The sequence below is a fragment of the Muscardinus avellanarius genome (genome assembly GCF_963383645.1).
Source record: "Muscardinus avellanarius genome assembly, chromosome: 11".
NCBI classification, from domain to species: Eukaryota; Metazoa; Chordata; class Mammalia; order Rodentia; family Gliridae; genus Muscardinus; species Muscardinus avellanarius.
In genome coordinates, this window is record NC_137797.1 from 41752587 (window position 1) to 41764614 (window position 12028).

Sequence of the window (12028 nt, forward strand, 5' to 3'; positions counted from 1 at the left end):
CTTTCCCATCCTGATTTCTTACCAAGTGTAAAAACAGTTCTTGGGTTTATATCTTGCATACCCACACTTTAAAAGTATCCTTTTGAGCCAGGCACAATGGCATATACCTGTAATCTCAGTATTTGGGAGGCTGAGATAGGAGAACTACAAGTTCAAGGTTAGCCTAGTCAACTTGCAAGATGTTTTTTCAAAATAAAAAATAAGAAGAGGTACTATGTGCCTGGTTTCAATTCCCAGTAAAACACACACACACACACACACACACACACACACACACACACACACACACACAGTATACTTTGGCTTAGCACTGGGTATAGATTACCAAATGAGAAACTATAGATAAGCAAATAAGGTGACCTAACTGAGGGGATGAGAGGGGGAAAGAAGGAAATTCTCTAATATACATGATGTACATTAACAAACATATCAAAGTTAATCACTTAGCCAAACATGAGGAGGGAGGGGAAGAGAATGGGGTGTGAATTGGGTAAGGGCTAATTGGGTGATGTGTGTGAGTGTATGCCTCCACCATCTTGTACCTAATTAAGATGTATGACTACAATGTGCCAATAAAAAAAATTTAAAAATAGAAAAATAAATAATAGGTGAAAACAAGCAAACAAAAAAAAGAAATGACATTACCACATGAGGTCTCTTATTCTTTTTTTCTTTTTTGTGGTACTAGGATGGAACCCAGTGGCATTCTATCCCTGAGCTATCCCCCAGTCCCATTTTATTCTTTTGTTATGAAACAGTGTCTTACTAAATTGTGGAGGCTGGCTATGAACTTGCAATCCTCCTGTTTCTGTCTCCCAAGTACTAGGATTACAAGTGCATGCCACCACAATGGGCTGAGGTCTCTTATTCTATTTATTTGCACTTTTTTCAGAGGGAATTTCAAAAGGATTGTGTTTGCCTAAAAGTGACTGAAAATGGTATTTTGTCTATTATTCTATAGTCTTTTTATAAAAAGAGATAACTCCTGACTTCACTGCTAGCACACATTGATGGGCTTTCTCTTGCACATCAATGGACCCAAGGTCCTTCTCATCACCACAATGAAACCTTGTTTGTAAGTTAAGTTTGACACATTACTTGAGCTGCTATTTCTCGTTCTTCAGAATGGAGATAGTGATTCTCACCTGACAAGGTATTATGCAGATTACAGAGTGAACGTGAAATCACTTTGTATATCAAAAGCATACGTATATAAATTCAGGAAATAAAATTTTAATTGAATTGGCAAGTCAAAGTTTCCTAGTTGGATGTCCTGGTTGTCTTAGGTCTCACTGATTATAAATAATATAAGCCACATCAAAGTAGATTGAGACAAACAAAGGCAAAAGCATGGCATGGTGAAAGAAGGAAAAGAAAGAGGGAAAGAAAGAAAGAAAGAAAGAAAGAAAGAAAGAAAGAAAAGAAAGAAAAGAACTAGCCAATGTAGTGATGCATGCCTGTAATCTCAGTATTTGGGAGGCAGAGACAGGAGGATTGCAGGTTTGTGGCCAGCCTCTGCAACTTAGTCCCTTATAGAAAGAAGGACAGAAGGAAGGAGAATGAATGAATTAGCCAGTGTGGTGGTGCATTCCTGTAATCCTAGCATTTGTGAGGCTGAGAAAGAAGGATTGCAGGTTTGAAGCTGGCCTCAGGGATTTAGCGGGACCCACATCAGCTTAGTGAGACCCTGTTTGAGACCCTGTTTCAAAAAAAAAAAATTAAAAGAGCTGGGGGTGTAGCTTGGAGATAGAATATCCTGAGTTCAATCCCCAGGATCAAAAAAAGGAGGAATAAAAAGAAGTGGAGGAGGAGAGGAGGAAAAGGATGACTCCGGGCATCATGATACCTGCCTCTAATTGGGAGGCTAGAACAGGAGGGTCACTGGCTCGAAACCAGCTTCAGCAACTTAGTGAGACTTTGAGCAATGTAGAGAGACCCTCTTTCAAAAGAAAATAAAAATAAGGAGACAGGGGTATATTTGAAGGTAGAATGTTCCTGTGTTCAATCCCCAGTACCACAAAGAAGAAAGAGAAGGAGGAGGAGGAGGAGGAGGAGGAGGAGGAGGAGGAGGAGGAGGAGGAGGAGGAGGAGGAGGAAGAGGAGGAGGAGGAGAAAGAGGAGGAGGAGGAGGAGGAGGAAGAGGAGGATGGGGGAGAGGAGAGGAGGAGGATCAAGGAGTTAGGAGTTAGCATGTGCCCTGGAAGGGATCTAGATCCAACAGGATCTAGAATATGGTCTGACAAACCCATGAGGTCCTAGGATTCTCTGCCCCCTCCTCATTTTCCTGGAATTCACTCACCTCTTCTCTGGGTCCATCTTCTCAAGAGTAGACTGTTTCACCAGTGTGCCTCTCTGATCCCAAAGCATGGCCAGGGGACAATGGTACATGGGGATTGTGGATGGAGCTTGAGTGGGATTCTGGTGTCTCCAAGTACACACAGTATGTGCCTCTTAGTCGTACTTGAGAGAAAAGGAGAAAGGCTACATACCACCCATCTCCCAAAAGTCACTTTTCAATATAGAATTCTGAGACATCTCAGAGTTTTAACTTTCTAAACCTCATCTCCCAGGTAGTTGTTAAGAAATTTTTCTAAGATAGGAAGGTATCCTATATATTACTTAATAGTTTCATTTTTTAATTTGTGTCTTTCAAATATCTAAATACTTACTAGAAGGGCCACCATTTGTATAATTGTTCCTGGTATCATTAATGTAAGGAATAAGCCAAATCTCTTTTCACAAAAGCAGGCTGTATCCATAGCTCCACTGTAACAAGTGCCGGAGCCAGCTGGCAAGAGTAGGGGTTCTGAAGTGAGGCACGAGGATGAAGGGTTTTTAACCCTAACATGGGGGAGCCGCCAGCCTACTATCTCTACTGGTCGACCCCTGTTCGTGGGTCAATATTTCCTATGAGTCGACGACTATGCCTGGGTCAGTATTCTCTATTGCGCGGACACTCCTGGCCAACACAACTTCTGAGTCAATCTCATCTTTATTGCGCCAACGCCGACCCCGAGTTTGTTTTTCCAGAGGTATTTATACACAGCTACAGGTCAATCAACATTCTCATGCTACCACCACCAGAATACAATAAAGACCAATACAAAACACACATTACAGATAGGCCTATCAGTACCCTCGTGTCATCACCACCTGATCTTCTTTCAGACCTCTTTGAACTTTCCATAACCCCAAACCTTGTTGACTCTGGGCGAAGGACAGTCAGCTGAGTCAGAGACACCAATCTAGGGGAAGGCCTTAATGGCTCCCAACAAGCAATAGGTTCAGTCACAGGTAAAGAGCAGCAGACCACAGTCTAAGCCCTGACTAAAGTCCTGGGAGAAAGTCAGATTGGCTCAGCTCAGGTTGGGTAAGAGAGGAGGGCTCCAATCCCTAGTCCAGGAAGCCAAGTACTTTGAAAGTGAATCTTCTCATAAAAATAGAAAAAGAGATACCTCTTAGTGGTAGCTCGGGCAATTCCCAGAGAAATTTGGCTAGATTGATTTCTTCCTGAGTACCCATCTTCAAGTTTTATTTCTCTGATTTCAACAAAAAATTATTGGAAAATATGGGAAATCAACAGACCTAATTAGAAGACATACCACTCTTCGTTAGTATTTTTTATAGTGGCTTTAGTATAAACAATTAATATAAACCATAGTGGAGATAAAAATTTATATTAAAGAGATACTATAGTTTTATTGACATGATACTGAATCCCTATCTTTATATATTTTAAGAAGTAGTCAGTGTGATAATTGGGTCTAATTCTTTTTTTCCTTATTAAAAACTCAAGATAAAGTGTTTTTAAAACTTCCTTTCACTTGTTTTGCCCAGTCTTTGTTTGAAAAAAAAGTGACAAACCTAATAAGGTATACAGTGTCCCATTAGAAAGCATTTGCCAAGCCTTCTAGCTATAGTAGAATGAATACAGTCATATTTGAAAAATACAAAGGACTAGAAACTAGTATTTGCTTTGGATACAAGAAAAGCATGTACAGTGACATTGTTCCAGCAAGATTATCCCTACATAACAGTATCGAGTAGGGAAGGAATGGAAAAGTATATTTTTAACCTTTTCCGAAAGAAAATAAAGACCTCATCAAAAGAAGATATAAGAAAGGCATACATTGATACCATTTCCCTGTATGTTTCTTCACCTCAAACAACCTAATGTTACCGTTTATACTTAAACTGAAAGGCTCATCCATTATACCCAAGCCTGAAGCTTAACCTCCTCTACACTTTTTACCAACAAACTTCTGCTGATTTCATTTGGCTCCCTGGACAATTATACAAACATCCAGGAGTCATCAGCAATTCTAAATAAAGTCATATTGCACAGGAGCAACAGAGAGTCCATAATTCTACAGAAAGGAGGGGCTTGAAGAAAAATAATTTAGTTACAATGGGGGAATCAAAATGTGATCTTAAAACATCTTTGCTTGACTACACAATTAAAGAACCCTTAAATCCTATGAAGCCCTAATATCTTAAAACTTAAATATAAAGTCTTACTCTTCATATGTTTAAATAGTAGCAAAAGATGAAATTTCACCGTATCACACATAGATATAATAAAATGGTTATATCACCATTTTAAATGTATCAAGACTACTGGGAGTGGGGGCGCATGCTTGTAATCCTTGTGCTTGGGAGGGGGAGACAGAAGGATCACGCTGGTTCGAGGCCAGCCATACTGGGTTAAGAGACCCTGTTTCCAAATTAAAAAAATATATAAAATAGGTCTGGGAGTGTAGCCCGGAGGTAGAAGGGCTTCCAGGAACCCCAGTACCACCAAAAAAAAAAAAAAAGTATCAAGACAAATGTAAATAATATAGTGATTTAACACAATCCTCATTTATTCTTTGAAGTATTAACATGTTTATCTCAGTTACTTTGATGTTTGATATCATATTTCCTTTTTATTTCCCTTACACAACCATGTATATGTGTGATAATTATTACATGTAGACTTGTAAGTAATAATTATGTGCTTTCAACCTCTTATTGATCACATCCATCATATTATATTTATTTGCAATAAAACACATATAGAAATTGAAACAAAATGGATTTTTACATATGACCACAGTGATCTAAGTGTTTCATTAAAAGTCACCTGGTTATCAATTATCAATCATCAATTATTATAAGCATCATAAAGTAATATACTATCTTATATGATGAGACTGGAGATGAGAGTCAAGTGGGAGAAAGCAATAATGAAAGGAAAGAGGAGAGGAGACGTACAATGAATCTTAGCCATGCAGAAATTCTCAGGTAGATCAATTTTTAGAAAAAATAAACTTGAATCTTTAGTACGGACACCCTTGAAGTTACGTGTGTTGCAGCATTTCTAGGAAATCTTATACCATAGGGATGGGCATACTTTGGTTTGAACATCTTTGGGCTAGATAAATTTACTTAAACTACATTTGCCTAAGAAGTGTTTTTCTTTAGATTGGTTTTTTTTTTCAATCAAAAAATTTAGAGCTAAAAATAGTCTGGAACACAATCCTGTTTGCAATAACCTCAATAAAATAAAATACCTAGAAGTAAATCTAACCAAGAATGTAAAATACCTCCACAATAAAAATTACAGAATACTGAAGAAGGAAATTAAAGAAGGCATTAGAAGATGGAAAGACTGCCCATTTTATTGGATAGGCAGAATACATATTGTCAAAATTACCATACCACAAAAAGGTGATCTACAGATTCAATGCAATTGCTTTCAAAATACCAATGATGTTCTTCACAGAACAATAACAGTCCTAAAAGTCACCTGGAATAAAAGACCCAAGAGTCGAAGCAATTCTGAGCAATAGCAACAATGCTGGAGGTATCAAAATAACTGACTTTATATTAGAGCCATAGTAAAAAAAAAAAAAAAAAAACCAACATGGTATTGGCATATACCAATCAAACAATGGAACCAAACAGAACATACAGAGATGAATCCATACAGTTACAGCCAGCTGATTCTGCCAAAAACATATACTGGAAAAAAGACAGCCTTTTTAACAAAGGCTGGGAAAACTGGATATCGATATATAGAATAATGAAATTAGATTTCTATTTTTTACCTTGTACAAATGTCAACTCAAAATGGACCAAAGGCTTGGATGGAATTCAAACCAGAAACTTGGTATTTACTAGAAGAAATCACAGGACCAACTCTTCAACATATAGAGGTAGAGGCAGAGACTTCCTCAATAAGACCATTATATCTCAGTTAAAATAAAACAGAATTAATAAATGGGATGGGATCAAATTAAACTATTTCTACACAAAAAAGAAATTCATAATGTAAAGAGAGCCTTTATAATGGGAGAAAATCTTTGGCAGCTACTCCTCTGACAAAGGGCTAACATCCAGAATATATAAAGAACTCAAAAAACATCACACACACACACACACACACACACACACACACACACACACACCCCACTACCACCACCACCACCACCACCACCACCACCACCACCAGTAATAAATGGCCAATTGAACCAAATAGACAGTTTTCAAAAGAAGAAATACACTGTAATTCAAGTACTTGGGAGGCTGAAACAGGAGGACAATAAGTTCAAAGCCAGCTTCAACAACCTAGCAAGATTCTGTGTTTCCAAATAAAAAATAAAATATGACTGAGGAGGCTACCTTTATTCCAGTGTATGCTTTTGGCTCCTTTGTCAAAAATCAATTGGCTATGAATTGTGTGTATTTGTTTCTGAATCTTCTATTTTGCTTCATTGGTCTATGTGCATGGTTTTGAGCCAATACCATGCTGTTTTATTACTATGGCTTTGTAGTATAGTTTGAAGTGAGGTACTGTGGTCCCTCCTGCATAGTTATTATTGCTGAGAACTATTTTGGTGGTTCTGGGTTTTCTGTTGTTACAAATGAAATTAGGGACTGGTTTTCCTATAACTGTGAAGAATGACCATGATATTAGGTATTGCATTGAATCTGTAGATCACTTTTGGAAGGATGGCCATTTTGATGATACTTATTCTACCTATCCAAGAGTGTGGGATATTCTTCTGCCTTCTTACATCTTCTTAAATTTCTTTCTTTTTTTTTCAGGTCTAGGGATGGAACCCAGGGGCATTCGACCTCCGAGCTACAGCCCCTGCTTTATTTTTTATTCTTTGTTTTGAAACCAGGTCTCACTGAGTTGCAAAGGGCCTCACTAAGTAGCTGAGGCTGTCCACAAACCGCGATCCTCAGGTCTCAGCCTCCCAAATGCTGGGATTACAAGGTGTGCCATCAGAGTTCCTTTACCTGCTTGGTTACATTTATTTCCTAAGTATTTTGTTGTTTTTGAGGTTATTGTGAATAATGTTTTCTGGATTTCTTTTTCAATGGATTTATGGTTGGCATATAAAACAGCTTCTGATTTTTTTTTAGATAGATTTTATTTTCAGACACTTTGATGAACTGGCTATCCATATGCAGAAAATGTAAATAAATCCCACTTTCTCAACCTGCACAAGAGTCAAGATGGATCAAAGGCCTGAAAAATTATACCAGGGACTTTGAAGAACTAGGACCAAATCTTCAACATATAGGAATGGGTAAAAACTTTCTAAACAGGACCACAAAGGCACAAAAAATTAAAATAAGTTAAAACAAGGATTAGTATGTGGGATTTCATTAAGCTGAAGAGCTTCTGTAGAGCAAAAGAAACTATCAAAAACCTTGAAAGAGCCTACAGAATGAGATAAGATCTTTGCTAGATACTCCTCTGATAGAACTCAAGAAACTCACTGCCAGAAAAACCAAAATAACCCAATCAAAAAATGGACAAGCAAACTAAATAGACACTTCACAAAAGAAGAGATGGAGCACCGGGCTTGGTGGCGCACGCTTGTAATCCCCACGCTTGGGAGGCAGAGACATGAGGATCGTGCAGGTTCGAAGCCAGACGCGCTGGCTTAAGAGACCCTGTATCCAAATAGAAAAGAAGTATAAAATAGGTCTGGGAGTGTAGCCCAGAGGTGGAAGGACTTCCAGGAACCCCAGTACCACCAAAAGAAAAAAAAAATGAAGAGATGCAAATGGTCAATAAATACATAAAAATATTCAATATCATTAGTAATCAGAAAGATGCAAGTCAAAATTATCCTGAGATTTCACCTAACCCCAATTAGAATGGCAATCATTAAAAATACAAACATTAATAAATACTGGTGAGGATGTAGAAAAGTAGGAACTCTGATACATTGTTTATGGGATTTAATCACTTTGGAAAACAGTATAAGGATCCTCAGAAGAATAGGAATGAACTTATTATATAACCCAGCTATACGACACCTGGGTATCTACCCTAAAAAAATTGAACCAGACTACCATAAGTAAGGCATGCATATCTATGTTTATAGCCACACAATTCGTGATTGGCAAACTATGAAACCAGCCAAGATGTCCATCAACAGATGAATGAATTACAAAACTATGATATATATATATACAATGAAATTCTACTCAGCCATTAAAAAAGAACAAAATTATGTCATTTGCAGAGAAATGGATGTAACTGGAGAATATTTTGCTAAGTGAGATTAGTCATTCAAAAGAAGTGAAGGGTTGGATGTTCTCTCTTAAATGCAGAAGCTAAAGAAGAAATCAAACATAGGAGGTACTCCAAACAAAGGAGGAGAAACTTAGCGGAGTGAATGAGGGACCTGAGGGAGATGGGAAGGGAAAAGAAGACTTGAAGAAGAAAATGCTTAATGTTTGTGTATGCTGTTCATACACAGACATCAAAACTATGTGTTGAGCACAGGGACATGGGGAAGGAGAGGGAGTGGGGTAGAATCTGAAAGAGGCTCAAAAATTACTGTGTGCATATAATCTTCTTATCACCCTGAACTTCATCAAGATGTATGGTTATGGTGCACCAGTAAAAAAAGAAAAGAAATAAGTCCTACGACATATTTCATTGCCCCAAGTTATTTTATATCAAAAATTTAATCTCCCCAAGAAACATAAGCTAGAAGAAAATTTTAAAATAAAGAAAGCTGAGGGTGTAGCATAATGATAGAATGTCCCTGGACTCACATTGCCAGCACCACAAAGAAAAGAAAGAAGTGGCCAACAAATATATGGGGAATTGTTGAACATTCTTAGCAATCAGGGAAATGCAAGACAAAACTATACCAAGATTTCTTCTCTAGTTAGAATGACAATCATTGAGAATAAAAACAATAATAAATTCTGAAGAGGATGTGGGGAAAACAAAATGCGTACACATTGTTGGTGAAAATATATATAAGTACAACCACTGTGTATTCCAGTCAACTCTGAACACTACTGTACTCTGTGAACCTCCATAATGGAGGTTCTTTAAAAGATTAGGAATGGCTTACCATACAACCCAGCTCTACCATTCCTCTGTATCTTTCCAAAATAAAGTCAGAATATTATAGTGATACATGCAAGTTAAGGAAAGAAACCTAGATGTCCATCAGTAGATGAACGGATAAAGAAAATGTGCCATATACATACACATAATGGAGTTTTACTCCGCCATAAGAAAGAAAATCATCTCATTTGCAAAAAAATGAGCATCATACTAAGTGAGATCAGTCAGGTTCAGAAATACAAGAGCAGCAGGTTTTCTCTCCTATTTGGAAGCTAGAGAGAAAATAGGGGAAAAAAAAAAAAAGAACGAGGAGACCAGTAAAATAGTGAATGGGGGTTGGGGAAAGAAGGAGGGGAAGGAAAAGAGAGGTTTAGGGAAGGAAATGGACCAAATAATGTTATATAAATATAGAAATGTATCAGTACGAATGTCACAATCATGGACAGAGAAGGAAGAGATGGAGAAGAGGGAGACTGGAGAGACACACACCAAGTGATGGTGTGCACGTGTATTACTGTATCATTGTGAATCTCACTATCACGTGAGATCCATCACAATATACCAATAAAAATTAATCGAAACATCAAGGGTAAAGACATGTCCAAAGAATACTGTGGGGATCTGATCCTTTTGTAAGTCTTGTGATGGATGAATGTGTAGATGACGGCGTGCAACAGAACAGTATTGGAATGGTGTTAATATTTTAAAAGGCTGATGCCTCCTAAGATCAGACCCAAAATCCTTTGACCTACATAAAAAGTCCTTTAGCATTTGCTTCCAATCTATACTTCTAGCCACTTGTGTTGTTCCTGAGGTCCCAAGAAGCCCTTCGCTGTTTTCCTCGATACTCTTACACTTTCTCAGCTCAGTGTCTTTGTCCAGCAACACCCTGCCCTGTGAGGCCTTTCTTTTTCCTCTCCATCCAGCACATTCTTTCTTACCCTTAGAGACTTGGTTAAAAAGCCACTTGCGCTTATGAAAATTTCATTACTCACTTAACCAGAGTGACAGTTTATCTTCCATTCTGTTGTGCTTTGCCACTGCATTACATCCTAGTCATTGGTTTGTATGTCTGTTTCTGTGATGAGGCAGGGAGCTCTTTGGAAGCTACTTTTAATATTCTGGTGCTTAAAGAAGAATTGGCAAAAATACAAATCATCTCTGATGCTACGTTTAAAGCAATTCCAACAGTATTTTGACCTGCATTCTCTCTTGCCACACTAATATTTTCCTCCCCAACTTTTCCCTTCATGACTAATTTCCCTAATTTGATACTCTACAATCCAAGCACAAGAGAAAACATCTCTATGCAAGGTTGATAAGCTTATCTCTAAGAAGGGCCCCAAAATTGTATATGCAAACCCACAAAGGAACTTTAACAAACCCATTTGCATTTTCAAGTGAATATAGCCAGTATTTTGTATTAGTTAATATGCAGTTCACTTACCAGCATAATGTATATTCCATTTCACACTACAAATCTGATGAACTTTATTAAGAAACAAACCAATCGATTTTTCTCTATTAACAGAGTATTTTGACAACTGAAATTTGTCATATAATACTATTAGTTTTATCTGATTTTATTTCCTTCAAAATAAAGCTCTCAGATGAACTCAAAACTGTTCAGAATCTCTGGTTAGAGAACTCAACAGAGGACTATAAAACAATCTAAACTCCCTTCTATTTTTTATTTTTTATTTTTTATTTTTTATTTATGTGTGTGTGTGTGTGTGTGTGTGTGTGTGTGTGTTATTGTGTGTGTTACTGGGGGATTTAACCCAGGGGCATTCTACCTCTGAGCTACATCCCCAGTCCTATTCACTAAGTTGCAGAGGGCCTCACTAAGTTGCTGAGACTGCTTACAAACCTGTGATCCTACTGTCTCAGCTTCTCAAGTACTGGGATTAACAAATGTGCAACACTATGCCCAGCTTTTATTTTCTTTTCCTTTCTTTTCTATGTCATTCCTTATGACTATGAAGCAGTTTCATAGCATAATTTAAAAACATTTTTTAATTTTTTTTTCAGAAACAAAGACAGAGGTTTATTTAGGGAAATGGGGGATACACATTCAAGGGAGAATGCAGGCAGGCCATCTAAAAAAGGATAAAGCACCTTTGGGATCGCTTCATGGGAGAGCCCCTCATGTGGAGTGATAGGGGTGCACAGCAGGGATGGAGTCTGAACTTCCTCAGAGTCTTCAGCTTCCTGACATAAATCATTGGGTGGTAGCTCTCTGTGACTGGCTGGGTGGCACCTGAACTTGACCTTTCTTATGGATCCTTTGTTTACTAAGCATCTCAGGAATCTCAGATGGGGAGAGGCACCATTACGATTAAGGGTGTATGTGGTTACATGGAACACACCCAAAAGTTATTAACACCAAAATGAAATAGTTTGAACATTTCCATTAAATAAATAATCTTCTGATCTTGAACTTTTTATATTTTTATGGTACATTGTAATCTCACATCATAATAAAGTTCAGGGTGATAGGGACATACATACACACAACACTTTTCCCCCATCTCACTACTTACCCCCTCCCCTTCCCTATGATAATATTGAGATTCTATTGATAATTTTAAATAAATTAACATATATATTATATATACATTGATCATTTTATATATGTTATACATATATAACATCAAT